Here is a 21808-nt window from a genome sequence, read left to right on the forward strand (position 1 = left end):
CTCTGAGGTAGCCTTCAAAGCAGGCTAGCCAGTGCTCGAAGGCGGACATGGCATTGGCTGCGTGAGGGCTCAGCTGCAGGTGATCAGGCTTGATTAGGAAGTCCATATTTTGAAATCTTGTGCAATAGATTGATGTACCGTCAATTACCACGAGACGAGAATGGTGAAATATTCAAGGCTTTATTGCACAAGATGTTGTGCCTCCTGCAGCTGGAACCAGAATGGGAGCAACACAGGAGAGCTTACACTTTTATACGCCGCCTGCTGGGAGGAGCCAGGAGGCAGGGATGTACCGTAGTACCATTAATACACAGGCAGTGCCGTAATACATACAATATAACACTAGTGGTGTTTACCACATTTACACTCCATAAAGCGGTTGCAAGTGCTTGCAATTTCAGCTATTGATCATTTAAAGGACCTGTTGATTGACACTTTTATTATCCTTCAGTAAAAAGGAGTATTTTTCAAGTAAGTGTAAGGCTAACAAAAATTACTTTTTCAACTGTTTTTCTCATACATTCTATTGGCACTCCTCGGGTCATTGGTTCTCGACAGTATGTTATTGAACGTGACAGTGCAGGACATGAGGGGCCATGTAGTTGGTGGGAGATTACCTTGACATGGGGCATGAGGACCATACAAGGTTGGTGGGGCGCCCCTTAGCATAGAATGCATGAGAGGCCATGGAGGGTTGGACGGGGCATACCATAGCATGGGGGCATGAGGAGGACATTTTGAACTTACCATACAACATGTTGCCTCAAGCATAATATGGCGCTGGATTCTCCAGTCGGCGACGCCAAAATCATGTTCGGCAAACAGCCGGAGAATCCGAGTTCCTGCCCAAATCGGGTGCGGCACCACTTTCGCGATGCTTTGCCGGAGAATCGCCGGGGGGCCCCCCGACCGGCGTGGCAAAATTCCCGCCCCTGCCGATTCTCCAGCCTGGTGGGGGGTCGTAGAACCCCGCCCAGGTTCTGTATAAATCTGACCCGACTCCATGGAAATTGCAGAAGACTAAGATCTGTGAAGGTTAAGAGTCTAGGGTAAAGGCTCGTTATGCAAAGCAGGCCATACCTTAAAGGTATTCATGAATATTGGAAACCCCAGGAGTGGGATACAGAATCCTGGAATTAGGACCCGGCTGCCATTGTCACTCCACTCCAGAGTCTCCTGACTCCATAAAAATTCAGCGCTGTATTTCAAAAGTACTTTATTGGTTGTAAAGTGTCTTAAGATGACTGATAATCATGAAAGGCACAATATAAATGCAAGTCTTTTTTATGTAAAGAAGAATCCTAGACCGCATAATCCATTTTCAAAGTTACTAATTTCTGGCAGTAGTCTGCAGTGATCTGCATTTTATCCTATCATGTTTCAGAGTCAATAATTAAAGTATTGCTCTGGTACATGTTGGCGAAAATATGTCCCTATCTTTCATCTCAATCTAATTCCCTCAGGCTGTGTGACCATGAGACACCCACTTGCAAATGTTTCCTTACCGTAGCAACACTAATGTCCATTTTATCTTGGCCTCTGCTCTTGTCTGAAATCTTTATCAGTTCATTAGAGCAATCAGAATAGCTAAAGTGCCAACATAGTTGCACTTCTTATTAAAACCAAAATACGTGCTCCATTTAGCATAAACCTTCGTCCCTTTGCTTTCCATAGGAAACAATTAATGGAAAAGAATCCAAACAAATTATAGTATTAGCTCATACAGGAAGGAAGCTAATTTGGAAGGCCACCCTGATAAGCAGTGCACTATCTGCAAAGTCTTAGATTAAGGCGAAATGAAAATTGTGCTTCTTTCATCATTCTTTGATACACTAACTCCTTCCTATTAAACCTGCTGACAAAGCTCTCTAATGGAGAATTGTTTTTAGGAAAATGTCAGTATTACGGGAATGCAATTGCAAGGGTGGGGAGGGGTGGGGGTGGGGTGGGGGGAGGAAAGCTTTTAAGCATTTTTTCGCCATCTGAGACTCCATTATCATCTTGTCAGGGTGTGCTGCTTTGGCGTCGCCTGTCTATGAGGCAGTACAATGCCCCCAATGTGATGGTTGCAAGATGATCCTAGCCGAAGCCTGCAGTACTACTTACCTCCACGGGTGACAAGTAGAGGAATGTTTCTGCTAACTCAAGCCTGTTCCTTCAGCACTTTGGGCCCAGCTTGATGGCAGAGTAGGAGATCAGATTCCCTCAGGTTGCAAAATGCTCTTAGAACGAGGTATCTTTAACCAACTGAACTGATAGACAGAGAAAGTAAACCACGTTCACTCCAAACACATTTCCCGAGTGGAAATCTTTTTCTAATTTGCCGCTAGTCTGCAGTTCTTCTGAATTACTCCGTTACAACACAGTGACTTCTACATTTTTTGTTTGGGATATTCATTTGTTCAGTTTTTCTCATAAATGTAATAAAATCCAGCGATACTTTGATCACTTGTGGCACTGATTTGAACTGACAGTTCCGAATCTGGTAATGGAATTCCTGGGACTCAGGCACAATGGGGGCGATTTTCCGGGTGGAGGGATTGCGTTTCCCGATTTTTCATACCCCTCGCTGTTGATGTCACCATTTCAACGCATTTGAATAAATTTTAATATGATTAGCCAGCCCCCCGCCACATGATCCCCCCTCACTGAATATTCAAACCTCGCCAATGTGACATTATGTTTATAACAGACTTTTAAAAATCAGATTCAGTCGAGGGGATCATCTCAGAAATGTAAAGGTAAGTACAGCTCTCGAGGGAGAGGGATATGCCCAGGCCGTGGCCTGGCCCTGCAACCTGGCATTGCCCCAGCACAGGTTGGCACTGCCAGGTTGACACATTGCTAACAGTGCAAGGAACATTGCCAGGTGCAGGCCCTCATGGGAGCCCCATGGGGAGGGGAGATTTTTCCATTTATGTAAGGTGGGAGTAGAGCGGGCTGTGAGGAGGGAACTTGCAGGCACCGAGGGGGCGTGGCATTGAGGGGGTAGGGATGCCTGCAATACCTGCGCAGCGATGGACAGGAGGTTGTTGGTGAGAGCCTCCGATGATTGGCTGAGGGGTGGGGTTCCCCCGATAATTGTTGGGGGAGGAAGAGGGGGTGAGAGAGTCCCCCAACAACTCTGTGGCAGAAGGGAGAGTTGAGCTTCAGTAATGATCGCCATGTCCTTTAAAGATGGCACACTGATCTCTGTAGAGCTGAATGCCGGCCCTACCAGGCCCCACCACACCAGAATAACGGTGAAAACCCCAACCAATCATTTTTCTTTTCTATGAGAAACTCAAGATCTGGAGAGAAAACTGGTCTCTGCAACTGGACAGCTACACACAAGTTTTCTATCAGAGTCTGATGGTGAAAAAAATAAGGCACGTTTCCACCCCTCGTCAATTTTGGTGTTTCTGTGTTTAAGCACATTGATTAACCCATCCTTAATTTCTGCATGCTAAAATTAGTTGCCTAATATAGAAGAATTTGCATGACATAAATAGGTCGCCTCTAGAGAAATAGAGAGTGTCATTCTTTTAATTCTGTCCCCTGTATTTCAGCAGGCTACAGTTGAATAGGAGACAGTCAACAAAGACAGACATTACTGACAAAAAGGGGAAAAATTTACGATGACTCCACTCCTCGAGCAGCAGGAGTGCATATCACAGAAGTGAACTAGGTCATCTATGTGCAGATCCACAAAGGATTGGAGAGGTTCCTAAATTAATATTTCTCGTCAGTATTTACTGTTGAGAATGTTAGGGAAATAAAAAGTGATGTCTTGAGGAGTGTACATATTACAGGGAAGGAGGTGCTTGAGGTATTAAAGCGCATCAAGATAGGTAAATCCCCGGGACCTGATGAAATGTATACCAGGACATTGTGGGAGACTAGGGACGAAATTGACGGCCCCCCTAGCTGAGAGATTTGAATCATCGACAGCTACAGGAGAGGTGCCTGAAGATTGGAGGGTAGCAAGTGTTATGCCCTTGTTTACGAAGGGCTGTAGAGATAAGCCTGGGAACTACAAACCGGATTGCCTTACTTCTGTAGTGGGTAAATTGTTAGAAGGTATTCTGAGGGACAGGATCTACAGGCATTTAGACAGGCAAGGGCTAATTAGGGAAAGTCAGCATGGCTTTGTAAGGGGAAAGTCATGTTTCACAAATTTGATTGAGTTTTTTGAAGGGGTAACCAAGAAGGTAGATGAGGGCAGTGCAGTCGATGTTGTCTACATGGATTTTAGCAAGGCCTTTGACAAGGTACCGCATGGTAGGTTGTTGTAAAAATCTCACGGAATCCAGGTTAGGTAGCCAATTGGATACAAAATTGGCTTGGTGACTGAAGCCAAAGGGTGGTTTTGGAGGGTTGTTTTTCAAACTGGAGGCCTGTGACCAGCGGTGTGCCTCAGGGATCGGTGCTGGGTCCACTGTTATTTGTTATATATATTAATGATTTGGATGAGAATGTAGGAGGCACGGTTAGTAAGTTTGCAGATGACACCAAGATTGGTGGGATAGTGGATGGTGAAGAAAGTTATACACGATTGCAACAGGGGTGGCATGTGCCGCTGAGGACCTGGGTTCGAATCCAGGCCCTGGGTCACTGTCCGTGTAGAGTTTGCACATTCTCCCCATGTCTGCGTGGGTTTCACCCTCACAACACAAAAGATGTGCACGTTAGGTGGATTGGCCATGCTAAATTGCCCCTTAATTGGAAAACAAAATAATTGAGTACTCTAAAATTTTAAAGAAAAGAAGAAAAAAAAAGATTGTAACAGGATCTTGACCAATTAGGCCAGTGGGCTGATGAATGGCAGATGGAGTTTAATTTGGATAAATATGAGGTGATGCATTTTGGTCGATCAAATCAGGGCATGACCTACTCAGTTAATGGTGGGGAGTTGGGGAGAGTTACAGAACAAAGAGATCTAGGAATACAGGTTCATAGGTCCTTGAAGGTGGAGTCGCAGCATTCTATGTGTGGTCTTACCAATGTCTTGTACAACTTCAACAAGACGTCCCAACTCCTGTATTCAATATTCTGACCAATACGACCTAGCATGCTGAATGCCTTCTTCACCTGTCTCCCCACTGAGAGAAGAAATTCTCACTCATCTGTTTTAAATGGGTGAAACTGGGAGTCTATGGAATTTGTTACTGCAAAGAGCTGTAGAGGCTGGGTCATTAAGTATGTTCAAGGCTGAGATAGACAGAATTTTAATCAGTAAAGGAATCAAGTATAATGAGGATGAGGCGAGAAAGTGGAATTGAGGATTATCATGTCAGATCAATCATGGTCTCAATAAATGGCAAAGCAGACTCAATGGGCTGAATGACCTATTTCTGCTCCTATGTACTATGGTCTAAATGAAGCATGGGTGACTTGCAGGGGTTGAGCTCAGGGTGAGTCTGGGCATGTCCATCACACCAACTGGATCCAGAAGGTCTGCAGGGATGGTTGGGGGGATAAGCAATGGCTGCTGTCTCAAGTGCATCGCCCTCAAGACTTGTACCGAGGAGCATTACAATGCTGCTCACAGCTCCACATGCCCCCTCATAGAGCAGAGCAAAGGACTTCTGAAGATGCAACTCAGATGCAGGGACCACTCAGGTGGCTCTCTGCAATGTGCACCAGAGAGGGTTGCATGCATAATCGCAGTTTCCTATGCCCTTCGCAATCTGGTTATGTACAGAGGTAAGCGCTCCCCAGAAGGACCAGAGGATGGACTGTGAGCAACATGACAAATGGGATGCTGGTGAGATGAAAGTGTCCGTGACAGGACTTTTGTCCCCTGCTAATGGGTGGGTGAGATCCGTGGAGAGAGTTGCCGTTTGAGTTCATGGAGCCATGATGAGAGTTTGATAGTAGAAGGAGCTGAAAGAGGACTTACCCTGGCAGAGCAGAGGAGATTATTCATCCACTTCTTCTACTGCATGGTGCTTCTGGCGTGGTTGCCAACTACATTGACCTCCTGGGCAATGGCCTTCCAGCCCGGAGGGGTGAGATTAATGTGCCTTCTGGAACCATCCGAGGGTCGGTGACATAGTTCTGTGCCCGGACTCCTCATATCGGGCCTCAAGGGCATGGTGGTTAAACTGGGGTGCAGACTTCCTCTTGAGCCTGCTAGCCTTTTGCCTCTGGGTTCTGGACATCCTACATTGTCTTGTGAAGACAGGTGGACTGAAAAGTGTGATGTAAGGGCAGCACGGTAACACCGTGATTAACACTGTTGCTGTCCCAGGTTCGATTCCCAGCTTGGGTGACTGTCTGTGCGGAGTCTGCACCTTCTCCCCCTGTCTGTGTGGGTTTCCTCCGGGTGCTCCGGTTTCCTCCCACAGTCCAAAGATGTGCAGGTTAGGTGGACTGGCCATGCTAAATTGCCCTTAGTGTCCAAAATGGTTAGCTGGGGTTACTGGGTTACAGGGACGGGGTGGAGCCATGGGGTGCTCTTTCCAGGGGCCGGTGCAGGCTCGATGAGCCGAATGGCCTCCTTCTGCGCTGTAAATTCTATGATTCTATGATAGGTGTGCTGGACCGGCGTTAACATATGATGCCTACGTTTCAGTTGCTGATCCGCCAAGTGATTCAGAGAGATGTTCGCTTGTGCATAATTAGTGATTTTCGAAGCCCGGAATTGGGCCATTCCGATCAGCAGGATTGGTGCTGCCAGATTTGCATACCACTCCACCTCGAAAGAAAAGTGGAGAATTTCACCCTATGTCTTCAAATATCAAGCATGCCACGATTGTCATCTTTGTTGAGTGGATTTCAAGATGTAATTTCAAGCAGCGATAGCCTAGTGTTAACAATCCTGAAAACAATAATAACTTGGTGGCATCAAGATGTCTGAACTTGTTAGAAAATTAGGCTTTGTGCATTTCTCTATTTTTAGAAAACAGATTTGACTGAATAAATCTCTCTTAAACATTCAGAATTAGTAGCCATTATGGTAATCCCATTAATTCAACGTGGAGTTGTCGCAAACTGTAGCAGAGATTTTCTGTTTCTTTATTTTATTCATTTACAGGATAAGGGCATCACTGGCTAGGGCAAAATTTATTGCCCATCTCTCAATTGCCATTGAGAAGGTGGTGGTGAGCTGCCATCTTGAATCACTGCAATCCATGTGTTGCCGGCACATTCACAATGCTGTTAGGGAGGGAGTTCCAGAATTTTGCCCTACTGCCAGTGAAGAGATTGCAATACATTTCCAAGTGTTACGGATAGGACAGGAGTTAATTTAAACAGCACAGATTTATCCTCTGACCTCCCATCCAGAAACAGAAAGCTTTTTTCATTTGTTTCACTCTTTCGAAGTGGGCTTGGGTAGGGACTCTTTCCAAGGGCCCGTGCAGACTCGATGGGCTGAATGGCCTCCTTCTGCACTCTAAATTCTATGAAAAGTGATGGTGTATTTACCTAAGTGCTCGGCTTTTGTGAGAACCAAATTTCGATTAATATCCCTGCAGCAAACTTGGGGCAGGGTGAACTCAAAAGATTTGTTTATTTGCTCACACACAAGATGCAGGAAGGAGGGGTTGCAATGTCACCTCCGCACTCAAAAAGTAAAGCGAGGGATAGAGAAAATATGGCTTTATATTACGGAGGCCGCAGAGAAAATACGTTTTGCATCTCGTAAGTTCCAGAGTCCAGAATCAAATTCCAGTGAGTCAATCCTTCATGGAGGTCAGCAGGTGGAAAACCAATGTCGTAGAAAACATTTTTCCAGTGGTGCAGACTTCACAAGATGAAATAGGCACACTGGGGCAAATCACTTTTGTAGGCGATGGCACAGAACTAACTGTAGAAGTGATGGAGATGGAACAAGGTGTTCAACCTGGGAAGAGCTCCTTTCTGTGTGACTGCTGGTCAAATGTTAAAGAGCAGATTGAGCTATACTGTTCAACAAGGCAATTTTACTTGTTTCACAAGCCAGAAGTCTAGGTCACATGACCTCTACCTCTCCAACAGGTCTTCAACAGAGGATGTGTTTCGATTGTCTGGAATTTGGTTGGGTCTCAATAGACTGTGAAATGTCCCAGCCATTATGAGTAAAAAGGGATGCTTAAGGGGCCTTTTGTCTGAGCAGACCCTCTGTGTCATGCTGACAAACCTAATTTATCAAATGTAATTGGCTTTGGCATAGCTTTCTTCGAAGTGGGGTTGTGCAGTCCCCAGGTGACCATTAGTACCTCCTCAGAGATAACAAGGTATGCGTTTTCCCAAAACTGCAAAGTGGCTACTTTTGTTCTGTGGTTACAGAGAGATATCGGCTCAGCCATTATAAGGACCAGTTTTAAAATGTAGAAATATCAATGAGTATATATATGGAGGAGAACTTGCAGGCGGTTGCATTCCCATGTATCTACTGCCTTTTCCCTTCTAGGTGTTGTGAATTTGAAAGTTGCTGATAAAGAACACTTGGTGAGTTGCCACAATGCCCCTTGTACATGGCCACACTCCTGACTTGTACCTTGTAGATGGTGGACAGGCTTTGGGGCATCTGGAGGTGAGTTACACTCATGGATGGTCTACTTCAGCTCCTGGTCAATGGTAACTCCCCACAATGTTGATGGTGGGGGATTGAATGATGGTACTGCCATTGGATATTATGGGTAGATGCTTGAGTTAACGCTTGCTGGAGATGATCGTTGCTTGGCACTTGTGTGGCATGAATGTTATTTGCCACTTGTCAACCCAAGCCTGAATATTGTCGTGGTCTTGTGACATATGAAAACAGACTGCTTCAGTATCTGATGAGTCACAAATGGTGCTGAACATTGTGCATTCATCCGAACATGTCAGTAGTGCATATCACTTATCCCATATTCCCCACCGCACGATCTGTAATTTTGTCCTTCTAATAGTTGCCAACAGATGTTGAAACAATAAATTCTTCTTCGTCTCCCTGTCTCGAGAGACAATGGGTGCATACTAATGGGTCACTGATTGGTTTGGCAGCATCTGGCTCTCTCCTTGAGGCAAACAAAAACAGAAATTACTGGACAATCTCAGCAGGTCTGACAGCATCTGAGGAGGGAGAAGGGAGCTAACGTTTCTGGCAATCTGGCAATTGCGCAACTTTCTCCCAACACTTGTGGTCCATGCCACAAGATTTTGTGTCACGTTTGGAGATGTCTTTGATGAGAAGGACTGGGTGGCAAGTGGGGCTGTTGCAAGTGGCAAGCTCTCTGTAAAATACACCCTTGGGGATCCTGCCATCCTCCATGCAGCTCACGTGTCCAAGTCATCTCAAACCCTGCTGGCTCAGTATGGCGTACATGCTAGGGATATTAGCTACCTTGGAGGCTTCTAAGTTGGAGATGTGGTCCTGCCACCTGATGGCGAGTATTCATCAGAGGCAGTGAAGATGGACTACATTGAAGCATTGTCTTTGACTGGCATATATTGTCCATGCCTCAATTCCGTTAAGTAGGATACTGAGGGCGCTCGAACTTTTGCATTCCGTGTGAGTACACCATTTTCCCCACACCTTCTTGGTCAGTCTGTACATAGCAGCAGGTGCCTTTCCAATGCTCTTGTTAATTTCTGCATTGAGCGACAGGTTGTTAAGCTCTTGGACCACTTTCAGAGTGTGATCACAAATGTTGATGGATGAAGATTTCCTAACGTCTTGTCCCATGATGATCATTTTCCTGAGACTGATGGTTAAACCCGAATTCATAGTATCATAGAATATCTACAGTGCAGAAGGAAGCCAATTGGTCCATCGAGTCTGCACCCTACCTTGGACCACGCCCCTGCCCTATCCCCGTAGCCCCACCGAGCCTGCACATCCCTGAACATGAATGGGAAATTTTATCTTAGCCAATCCACCTAACCTGCACATCTCTAGACTGTTTAACAGTGGGAGGAAACTGGCGCACCCGGAGGAAACCCACGCAGACACGGGAGAAAGTGCAAACTCCACACAGTCAGTCACACAAGGCCGGAATTGAACCCGGTTCCCTGGCGCTGTGAGCCAGCAGTCCTAACCACTGTGCCACCATGCCATCTCTCGTTACAAGTAAACGTCAAATAGACGCTCAATAAGTCTCTGCAGACACTCTTCTCTGTGGGATATTAACGCAGCAGCGTCAGGTCATCAAAATGAGGTAACTGATGAGATCTTTCCAAACTTTTGTCTTCCCTTTAAGCCAGGCAAGGTTGGGTTGAGCTGGGCTTATAACCTGTAACTGCTGCCTGCTGTGCTGTTTTAGTCGCTGTGAGGTGACTATGAAGTGACCTCTCCATGGCACCTGCCTGGGCTGAATATATGGGGGTTCTGGTGCCCAGGTGTTAGAACTACCCCTCCTTGCTGCTGGGGTGCATTAGAGTGCAGAGCATAATGTTTGGTGCCAGTTGGCTGCAGGAGTTGCTGGAACGTACAGAAAATAATGCATGACCGCCTTCCGGGACTCCACTTTGGATTTTCTGTCAGCATTTACTCTCTTAGGCATAGTACTTCCTGAGACGCCAACCGGGCAGTGATGCACGCATCCCCACACAGGCGTCCTGACCGGGTGGTGTCAGTCGGAGCCAGTTGAGCTTGGTTCTTGCAAAGATAAGGGTGACACTTAAGTAGCTCCACTTCACAGGAGCTACCTGTCGTGTTGGGTGTTCCGATACACAAATGAACCAACACGGTTGTAGATGGTACAACTCTGTTATATTATTCTGTACAATAATAACTATTAACTTCTGGCTGTGGTTCGTACTTCACCAGCTAACCTGTGGACCCAGCCCTTGCACTATCTTGGTGGGGCACTCATCACATGGTGTATGTCTGAGTGGCATGCTGTGAGCTCTGTGCTCTGAGATATCTCCTGGTAGAATGTGCGGGAACTGTGGTGTTCCCTGTTTTATAGTGCGTGTGCTCTCACTGGTGATTGGCTGCGATGCTGTGTGTGTGTTGGTTGGTCCAACTACCTGTCCATCAGTGTGTGTGTGTGTGATTGCATCATGATATGTTAATGTGGAGATCATGACATCCCCCCTTTTCACAAGAATATGTGCCCACATGCTAATAAATATTGGTGTGTACTGAGTGCATGTGAGTATGTGTGTGCAATATTTACAACATGTACATGAGGCTAAACTATATACAGAGGAACGTGTCAGGTGCAACAGAGCAACGAGGTTGTACCACTAACAAAACAAGTGCAATCTGCAAACGACGAGAGAGAACTTCTGGAACGACAAGAAAGAAACACGTTAACAGTACTGCGAAACAATTCAGTAAGTCCAATGTGCTAACAGGCTCATAAGTCCAGTCTATCAGGTGGGCGACGAATTCGGGTTGACCGTTAGGGTGGCACACCACTCATCGCACGGATCAATGCTGTGCACTGGCATCAGCTGGTGGTTCCGACTTGGTGACATCCGTTTTTTGTTTATTACCGCAACGCGGAAGGGTTCCCGGTCGTCGGTATCACTGGTCTGTATGTCGTCAGGGTATGACTCAGTGTATGGGGGCTGAATGGCCCACACGTTCCTGCGAGGCTGGCGGAATTGCAGAGAGTTGGCAGGTTGAGCTGCTCGACAACGGGCAGCATAGTGGCCCATCCTGCCACAGCGGAGGCACTGTCGCGTTTTGGCCGGACATTGCCGCTTTAAATGTGCGGATCCACAGTTGCCGCATGTCGTGACGTCATGGTGTTCGTTGCGCCACTGCGCATGCGCGGTGCGGTCCTGTGTAGAGCGCGCCTGCGCATCCCGTCCCTCTGCGTCGCCATCCCCTCTTTTGGCGCGTAGAAGCGCAGGAGGCCTCGGAAAGCACGCGAGTCGGCCGCCCTCGTCCGGGCCGCGGGCCGGGAGGAACTCGATCGACTGGACCTGCTCGGCCTCGTAGGACCCTGCCATGCCGATTCGGTCGCCTGGATTTGGGAGTACCGGCTGGTCGCGTTTTCATGGAGGACGCAAGTCTCGATGGCTGTGGCTAGAGTGAGGCGCTTTATTTTGAGGAGCTGTTGGCGTAGGGTGTCCGAGGTGACCCCAAAAACTGAACTATCTGATCCTGAATCATGGAGTCGGAGGTGGCCTCATAGCCGCGGGACTGCGTGAGGATACGGAGGTATGTCAAATAAAATTGAAAAGGCTCATCCTTACCCTGCAGTTTTGGTAGAGATGAGAAATAATAAAGGCAAGAAGTCACTTATAAGAGTGATGTACAGGCCTCCTAAATGTAAGCAGGCGGTAGTTGTGCACGACTAGTTTGCCAATGGTTCCGTTCTCTGCACACAGTACCCAATCGAGGATGGCCTGTTCTCTAGCTGGCTCCTCAACATATGGATCCAGAAAACCATCCCGCATAAACTCCAGGAATTCCTCCTCTTTGATACTGTGGCTAATTTGATTTTCCCAATTTATATGCAGATGAAAATCACCCATAATTACAGTTGTTTCTCGATCATGTGTGTCTCTAATTTACTGTTTAATGCCACTCCCAATAACAGCACTGCAGTTTGGGGATCCATATATGATGCCCACTAACGTTTTTTGCCCCTTGCTGTTTCTCAGTCCGGCATTTTACGGTCCCGTGTGCTGCAGAACTGGAAATTCCCGCCCGGAGTCAACAGACCTCTCGCTGGTCTGTCAAACTTTCCGTCACGACTTGTCTGTGACCTTTCCTGCCAAGGGTGCGACCGAAGCTTTCAAAAACGTCCCACTTCCTTGAATATAGGAAACTGAAATGTGTGTTAAAAGAAAGGCAATGACAAGGAGCTATCATCATCTTCAGAAGCTACATTTTAAAACTCTGTAAAACGAGTGAGAAATGTGACTTCTGACAATTTTGAAGCATCAACGACAGACCTGCTGAAAATGATACGATAAGTCAGGCCTGCTGTACTGATAACCAGAGGGATTTACCCCGAGAAACCATGCATGGGAAGAGGGCGGAGGTTAATTCTGTTTTTTCCTGGTGCAGCGTTGCTCTGTGGCAATTCAATGTGGCAGCCAAGAAGTAGAACAGGAGCTACATAGAATTGCATTTTGTTTTGTGAGCAATTTTCAGGGCGACCCTTTCTCTGTTCAGGAGGCTTGAGTGTGTCAACATGATCTCCCTAATGAGATGTTCTTTATTTATAAAAAATGGAGCGCTCAGTGAACACAAACAGAAAACAGGAACAACTGCACACAGCAGGAAATAGTCTTCCAGAAAGCTGTTTTTTCCAACCATTACTTGCTCATTACTATAATATCGGATTTTTTTCAGTTTGTCTGACTAAATATCTACTCAGTGGAATTTTTTGTCCAAAACACTCACCTCATCACCTCTCACCTTTAAAAATCCTCAACAAGAGCTTTCCCCTTGACCCCATTTGGTCATCTTTCTTAAACTCTTTTCCAACATGTATTGTCCTTAAGTTTATTCTGTGTGGTGCCTGATACAAGCTTAAATGGTAAAGGTGCAAACGTAAGCTGTTGTTGTTAATGGCTGCATCTAAATATCTCTGCGCTGAGAAAAATAAAGGTCACCATTAACAGTATTCTTAACATTAAAGAACATGGAGTGAGGCAGATAAATGGAGTTGAAATCCAGCATGGGCAAGATTCCCCGGTATCCCAGCTGCGTGATTCCCAGCAGCTTGCCGTTGGCTGGTGGTGGGATCCTCTACTCCCGCCACTTGTCAATAGGATTTCACATTGAAGCCATCCCACGTCATCAAGAAACCTGCGGGCAGGCGTGTGCTGCCAGGTAGAAAAGTGAATCTCAACGGCCGGAGAATTCCGACCCTATCTCTGTAATCTTCGCCAACCCTGTGACCCCCCCCCGAGATATCTGCGCTCCTCTATTTCTGGCCTCTTGTGCATTCCCAATCAGAATTGCTCCACCATTGGGACTGTCCCTTCAGTTGCTCTAAAATTCCAAGAAGCGGTGTGAACCACTCCAGCACCGTGCTGGTCCCCTGTAGGGGCCAGAATTGCTGATCCTGGGGCCGTGTTGACACCGTCGAGAAACGCAACAGTGTTTCGCCTCGGGATCAGAGAATCCCACCCATGGTTCTTCAATGCGACTTGCTTTGAATAAGGGGCCTGAATGGGCACATAGCCTCAGTTTTTACAATGGGGAGCTCCACTCGCTGGAATTTCCCATTATAGCGAGAGATAAAATGGCGTCCCAATCTCTGAGACCCACAAAAGAATTCCTGACCTCCCCCGAGCCTGACTGCAATATGGAAGGGTCCCCCACCCAACACCCATGCTGAGCAACTGCGGTTCGATTGTGCGCTTGCAAAAAATGCCAGCTTGACACTGTCAAGCTGGCACCACCCTTGCCAGCTGGCAATGCCACCTGGGCACCTTGGCAGTCCCAGGATGGCACCCAGTTGGCACTGCATGGTGCCAGGTTGGCACTGCCAGGGTATGCAGGTGATACCAGCAGTGTCAGGATACCACCCTCCCCAAACGGCATACAGCTGGGAGCCTCCGATCCCCTCTGAGATCCCTTTGAGTGCCATTCCATCTGGTCTATGTGGGGATCAGTACCAAACGGGGCTCGACCGAGGTACCTAAGGCGAAGGAATTGAATCCTAAAAGCTCAGATACCTTGGGAATCTGTACATTCGAGTAACGCTTACCACCTCGCTCCAATATGCAGATTTGCCAAAAAGTGATCCTGCCCATTGTGGGCGGGATTCACCTTGCAACATCTCGTGAGACTGAGTTGAATCTCGCGCTGCGTTGCGAGGCGGGTAGATCCTGGGAGCGGGGTCTCCCGGCCTTCAAGGCCACGCTGTGCCACGGCGAGCTGCTTTTCCAACGCAGCATAACCGGACATCGCGCCCAATCTCTTTTCACTGTTTCATTCCCAGCTCAGAGTTTCAGCAAATGGGTGCTTCAGAAAAGTTAGTGTCGGGTCCATTGATTCCAATACCTGAACTACCTACATACACTTTTGAAAGGGTCAATCTGCTCTGCCGGCACAAATTTTGAGAATTCACCCTCCTATTTCACCCATTCTATTGATTGACCTTCAAATAATCAAAGAAAGTATTTTTTTCAAATTACTGCTGCAGCCAAAAAAGCTATAATGTCACTAAGAAAAACAGTGTGATGAAATGAGCTGGCTCCACAATTGTACCCCTGACCAGTACAGCTTCAGTTTTGTTGTAGTGAACTAATGTATATATATCAAGAATAGGCTCATTATACTCAGAAGCTGATGCTGTCAGCATTGATTTAGGCAAAAAAAAACAAGCACACAAACTCAATAACAACATGCTGACCCAAACATGCTTGGTTCAACAGGACCAGGCCAGAGATTATCATTCCCTTTCGTCCTGCTGCTTCTGGAGAAAATCTCAAGAGAATCAATCGCTTTGGATGAGATAACATCAGCAGTGATAACATCCAGCCTCAGGAGGATGACACTGCCTGAAGAACACCAATTTAACATCAGCCCATCGAGCGTACCTGGACATGGTTAGAGATGAATTCTCTTAATTTAACAGAAGTTTTCAAAATTTGTTCAGTAATTTTTTTTGTCTGGTGTTATGTTCCTTGAATGTCAGTTGTAGTCTTGTGAAAAACAAACAGGTTGTAATATTTATATTAATATATTGAAAATATTATATTTTGCTGTCTCACTCCATTTACTCCTTCTGCTCTATGTTCTATACACAATGCTACAGTTGAATAACTAAGAAAGGCTGGAGCAGAGATTTCACACCTGGTAAAATTCAACGGAAACATTTTTAAGTGTCACTTTGGGCACGTTTGGTGGGGTGTTTCTCGAAGGCCGCATTGGCGAGATCGCGGCCCGTATTCAACGGCAATCAATGCCAAAAATGAGTCCGCATGGGATTCTCGCCATGACTGACTTTCTCGCCACCAGATTCGCTGGACCCGTGTCTCAGCTTCTCGCCGCTAACAATAATAATAGTCATTAGTGTCACAAGTAGGCTTACATTAACACTGCAATGAAGTTAATGTGAAAAGCCCTGTGTCACCACACTCCGGCGCCTGTTCGGGTACACAGAGGGAGAATTCAGAGGGCGGGATTCTCCAACACCGTGCCGGGTCTGAGAATCGTAGATCGCACCGATTTTTCACGCGGCACCGGTCCAACGCTGTCCCGCCATTCTCCCACCTGGCGGGAACGGCATAATCGTGAACGCCGCCGCGCCACCCGGAGAATCGGCGGAGGGGACAAGTCCCGCGATTCTCTGGTGTCCCGTTGATTCTGCGGCTCAAATGGGCCGAAGTTCCGACCTGAGGTCACGCCGGCGCCGTTCACACCTGCAAACAAAAATCATCGGCCAGTCGTGGTGGCTGACGGTACAGGAGAGGAGCTAAGCAAATGCCGTATTGCACTCGTGACACGGTCGGGACGGACACGGACGGGGCTGGGGCGGAGAGGGGGGTGCCTCCATGTTCGGGGTGGGGCCTCTGTGCTCAGGGGGGGCAGGGCCTCTGGTGCTAAACGGGGGCCTCTATGCTGGGGGGGTGGGAGTGGGGCCTCTATGCATGGGGGAGCGGGGCCTCTGTGCTCAGGGGGGCAGGGCCTCTGGTGCTCAGGGGGGGGCCTCTATGCTGGGGGGTTTGGGCCTCTATGCTGGGGGGGCTGGGCCTTGGGTGCTCGGCGGGGGCCTCTATGCTGGTGGGTCTGGGCCTCTATGCTGGTGGGGCGGGGCCTCTGTGCTCAGGGGGGCAGGGCCTCTGGTGCTCAGGGGGGGGGGCCTCAATGCTGGGGGGGTTTGGCCTCTATGCTGGGGGGTGGGGGCAGGGCCTCTATGCTGGGAAGGCGGGGTCTTGGGTGGTCGGCGGGGGCCTCTATGGTGGTGGGTCTGGGCCTCTGTGCTGGGGGGGGGGCGGGGATCTATGTTGGCGGGGCATGTCCTCTATGTTCGGGGGTGGGGGGGGCTGGGGTGGCATTGACGACATGCCAGCCGCCTTGCCAGTGCAGGGCGTTGCCAGAGCCACTGCCGCCAGAACGGCGGTCAGGCTAATGGGCATCGGCCCCGGGCGCCGTCCCCCCGCACGGTCCCGGGCCTTGCGGCATCCCCCCAGGGGCAGCCCACCTTGCAGCCAGCATCCATCGGCGGCAAGGTGCAGGTCCGCACCCTGGCATCCCCCAGTGAGGGCACAGCCATCCAACGATGGCGCTATCAGGAGGGACGGGCACTACTGGGCAGAGGACGGAGGGTGTGACCAGAGGTCTTGGTGCATGCGTGGATGTGGCACATTCAGCAAGCCGGGGCAGACATGTAGCCCATGGCATCTGGCTATAGAGGGGACCACGCGCCATCCGTAAACAAGTTGTATACTCCCACCCCTGCAGGTCTCAATGTTTGGGCACCAGCCAGCGACGTTGGCCGCCGTGGCGGGAGCAGTTGCCCTGCATGTGGCCTTGTGGCAGCATCGACGCATGCGGCTCAGAGCGGCTGTGGCAGCAGCGGCTGCAGCAGAGGGACGGGCTGCAGCAGAGGAACGGGCTGCAGCAGAGGGTCCGTCTGCAGTAGAGGGACAGGCTGCAGCAGGTCAGCTGGGACCCGCTGAGGCTGCAGGCCCGCCTGCCCGACCGGCGCAGGAGGAGGCCAAGGCGGACGTCTAGCAGATCAACGAGGGAGATGCTCAGGATGACAACACCGATGTGGATGAGGAGCAAGGGGAGAAGATGGTGGTGGGGCCAACGGGCTGGAGGTGCCTCATGAGGCCATGGGTCTACTGGCGCCGCATGTCCTTCGAGGACCTGCCGGACAGGGCATGCAGGAGGAGACTCAGGATGAGTTAGGAAACAGTCGCACATATCTGCCACCTGATGGCACACCTGGCACCATGTGGGCCTGGGGGAGGACATGCTCTCCCGGTGGCCGTCAAGGTAACGGGGGCCCTTAACTTCTATGCGACAGGGTTGTTCCAGTCGCTGAGTGGGGACCTCTCCGGCATCTCTCAGCCATCGGTGCACAGGTGCATCCATGCAGTCACTGCCGCCGTGTACAACATCGCGGACTGCTGCATTCAATTCCAAGTGGACCTCGCCCACCAGAATGCCCGGGCAGCGGGATTCGCTGCCGTGGCTGGGATACAGGGGGTGATCGATGGGGTGCACGTCGCCATGCGGCCTCCAGCAGAGAACAGGGATGTCTTCATGGGCAGGAAAGGGTCCTACTCCATGAACATTCAGATGGTCTGTGACCACCGCATGAAGATAATGCACGCCTGCGCACAGTACCCCGGCAGTGTACATGATGCGTTTATCATAGCACAATCGTTCATCCCCGCCTTGCTCGAGGGATGCCCCCCCCCCCCCCCCCCCCCCCCCCGCCTACTGTGACAGCGTTGGCGCATGCGGCTCTGCTGCAGCCGCTGCTGCCACAGCCGGTTGCTGGGCGACAGGTTTAGTCGAGAGGTGCTTCGGCCTGTTGAAGATGCGCTTCAGGTGCCTGGACCGCTCTGGTGGGGCCCTCCAGTACCATTCGGAGAGGGTCGGCCGCATCGCTGTTGTCTGCTGCGTCCTCCAGAATATTGCCCAGCAGAGGGGCTGGAGGAGGAGGAGGAGGGGGCAGAGGGCGAGGCCGCGGGAGGGGACGCCTCTCCGGATGAGGAGGATGGGGACGGGGGGGGGCAACAGATGTGACATGGGAGCGGGTTATGGACGGGAGGCTGCACAACGCCATCGGCTTGGCCAGCGCGCATGCGAGTCGTTAATAGCCGCATGTTTCACCAACTAGGGAGGGACTCTCTGGGGAGGGGCACTGGCACCACTGTACTGCCCCACCACACCACCCAGCACCCTCACCTCCCACAACACCCGACAACCTTACCTCCCACACCACCACATGCACAGCACCCTCCAACTACGGCACAACAGGCTGGTCTCACACGATTGCCTGTGGAAGCGGGTGTGTTCAATGTCATGAAGGATGATTTCAATCCGCGATGAGCTGTGAGCTCCAAATCGTTAGCCAATGTCTGACTCATGGCCACAGCTACACCTCCACGTGGGTGGTCCCTGTACACATAACGGACACTCCTGTGGACATGTTGGGCAGCTGGCGGCGGGGTGGCGAGTACGGCGGGGGGAATCTTTACACCCACCTGGGCTCAACGTTCCACCGACCTTTGAACACAGTGCCAATCAGTTCCGTTCATGACCACGTGGCCACCGGACATAGGACAAACAAAGAACAAAGAACAAAGAAAAGTACAGCACAGGAACAGGCCCTTCGACCCTCCAAGCCTGTGGCAACCATGCTGCCCGTCTAAACTAAAATCTTCTACACTTCCGGGGTCTGTATCCCCCTATTCCCATCCTATTCATGTATTTGTCAAGATGCCCCTTAAACATCACTATCGTCCCTGCTTCCATCACCTCCTCCGGCAGCGGGTTCCAGTCACCCACTACCCTCTGTGTAAAAAACTTGCCTCGCACATCTCCTCTAAACCTTGCCCCTCGCACCTTAAACCTATGCCCCCTAATAATTGACCCCTTTACCCTGGGAAAAAGTCTCTGACTATCCATTCTGTCTATGCCCCTCATAATTTTGTAGACCTTGATCAGGTCACCCCTCAACCTTCTTCGTTCCAGTGTGAACAGACCAAGTTTATTCAACCTCTCCTCATATCTAATGCCCTCCATACCAGGCAAAATCCTGGTAAATCTCTTCTGCACCCTCTCTAAAGCCTCCACATTCTTCTGGTAGTGTGGCAACCAGAATTGAACACTATACTGCAAGTGGGGCCTAACTAAGGTTCTGTATAGCTGCAACATGACTTGCCAATTTTTATACTCCATGCCCCGGCCAATGAAGGCAAGCATGCCGTATGCCTTCTTGACTACATTCTCCACCTGTGTTGCCCCTTTCAGTGGCCTGTGGACCTGTACACCAAGATCTCTCTGACTGTCAATACTCTTGAGGGTTCTACCATTCACTGTATATTCCCTACCTGTATTAGACCTTCCAAAATGCATCACCTCACATTTGTCCGAATTAAACTCCATCTGCCATCTCACCGCCCAAGTCTCCAAACGATCTAAATTCTGCTGTAGGCATCTTGCATTGGTGTAACAGTGCATTTAATTGTAACGGTAACATACAAGTGCCCGAGCCCTTATAACTATACTGTGCCCTGCATCTGTGCCAACTTACTAGGTGTCAAACTTCTTGGCCTTACGGGCCCTACCATTATGTCTCGGTGTTTCCCCAGACGGTACAGCAGGAGTGGAGGCGGACTGCTGAGACTCCGGCCCTGTGACTTGGCTCCCCGTTGGCGTGCATCTCCTGGGGAAGCCCAGCTTGGATGGGCCAGGCTGCTCCGTGGACATGTTGGATGGCTTGCTGCCACCCTGTTCTGCCCACTGCCCACCAGGTGCGCCAGGGACGGGACAGGGGGAGTCCGAGGATCCGCGGTGTTCCGGGACCTCCCTTGCAAGAGTCACCGGGAATACCCTGGTGGCTCCGGGGCCTCTCGATGGGCCGGGGTTGCGAGCGGAGACAGGCCCCGAGGCATCCCCGACTCGTAGCGTTGCCAGTCCTGGAGGCCCACTGCGGTATCGAACAGGGTCTGAATGTTAGCAGCGATGGATCCCAGGGAGTGGGCCATTCCTGTCTGGGACTGCGCCACCTCCCTCTGTGCTTGTGCGACACCATCCAGCATCTGGGCGAGGCCACCGATGCTCTCAGCGATGGTCTGCTGAGACTGAGCCATCATCTGGCCAACGCCGTGGATGCTCTCAGCGATGGCGGCTGAGACTGAGCCATCATCTGGCCAATGCCGCGGATGCTCTCAGCGATGGCGGCTGAGACTGAGCCATCGTCTGGCCAATGCCGCGGATGCTCTCAGCGATGGCCGGCTGAGACTGAGCCATCATCTGGCCAACGCCGCGGATGCTCTCAGCGATGGCGGCTGAGACTGAGCCATCGTCTGGCCAATGCCGCGGATGCTCTCAGCGATGGCCGGCTGAGACTGAGCCATCGTCTGGCCAATGCCGCGGATGCTCTCAGCGATGGCCGGCTGAGACTGAGCCATCATCTGGGCGAGGCCGCGGATGCTCTCAGCGATGGCCGGCTGAGACTGAGCCATCATCTGGCCAATGCCGCGGATGCGCTCAGCGATGGCTGGCTGAGACTGAGCCACCGTCTGGCCAATGCCGCGGATGCTCTCAGCGATGGCCGGCTGAGACTGAGCCACCGTCTGGCCAATGCCGCGGATGCTCTCAGCGATGGCCGGCTAAGACTCGGCCAGACTGCGGAGCACGGCTGAGATGTCCAGGTGACTCTGGCGCATGGCTGCCTGTGAGAGGGCAGCCCTGTACTGGGCCACGGATGATACATGAACCTGAAGCCCCATGCCTTGAATAACCTGACCCATGGCTGACACCGTTGCCCCATTGCCTCCACTGCGGACGCCACCCGTGCAGTCTTGGCCTGGGTGGCAGCCATGACCGGCACCATTCCCTGCTCCTGGACACGGATGGACTCCTCCACCTGCGTCTGCAGTTGCTGGAAGCTGGCCGTCATCCCGTTGTCTAGTCCTTGGATTTCTAACTGCATCGGGTCTATGGGTGGGACTGGAAGGTCCAGGAACCCGGGAACAGTCTGGGCGGCAGCTGGTTGCTGGGGCTCGCCTGCCCTCCGGCTGTCCGGCCCCTCGGCTGCTCTTACCTCCACCTGCTGTACTGGTACGGCTGTGTGGTGCGCACCAGTCTGTGTCTCAGAAGCCTAGTCAGTGAAGTGCCCAACCGAGGTGCGAGTCTCTGCAATGGTAGGGGCTGTGGGTGAGTGCAGTGATGCCAAGTCTGGGTCGTCATCGGGCCCAGAGTCTGGGGATTCCTGGGTCGAGCCCTGGGCCGGTGTACTTTCTTTCACAC

The sequence above is a fragment of the Scyliorhinus torazame genome, chromosome 15 (assembly GCF_047496885.1).
Source record: "Scyliorhinus torazame isolate Kashiwa2021f chromosome 15, sScyTor2.1, whole genome shotgun sequence".
Taxonomy (NCBI): domain Eukaryota; kingdom Metazoa; phylum Chordata; class Chondrichthyes; order Carcharhiniformes; family Scyliorhinidae; genus Scyliorhinus; species Scyliorhinus torazame.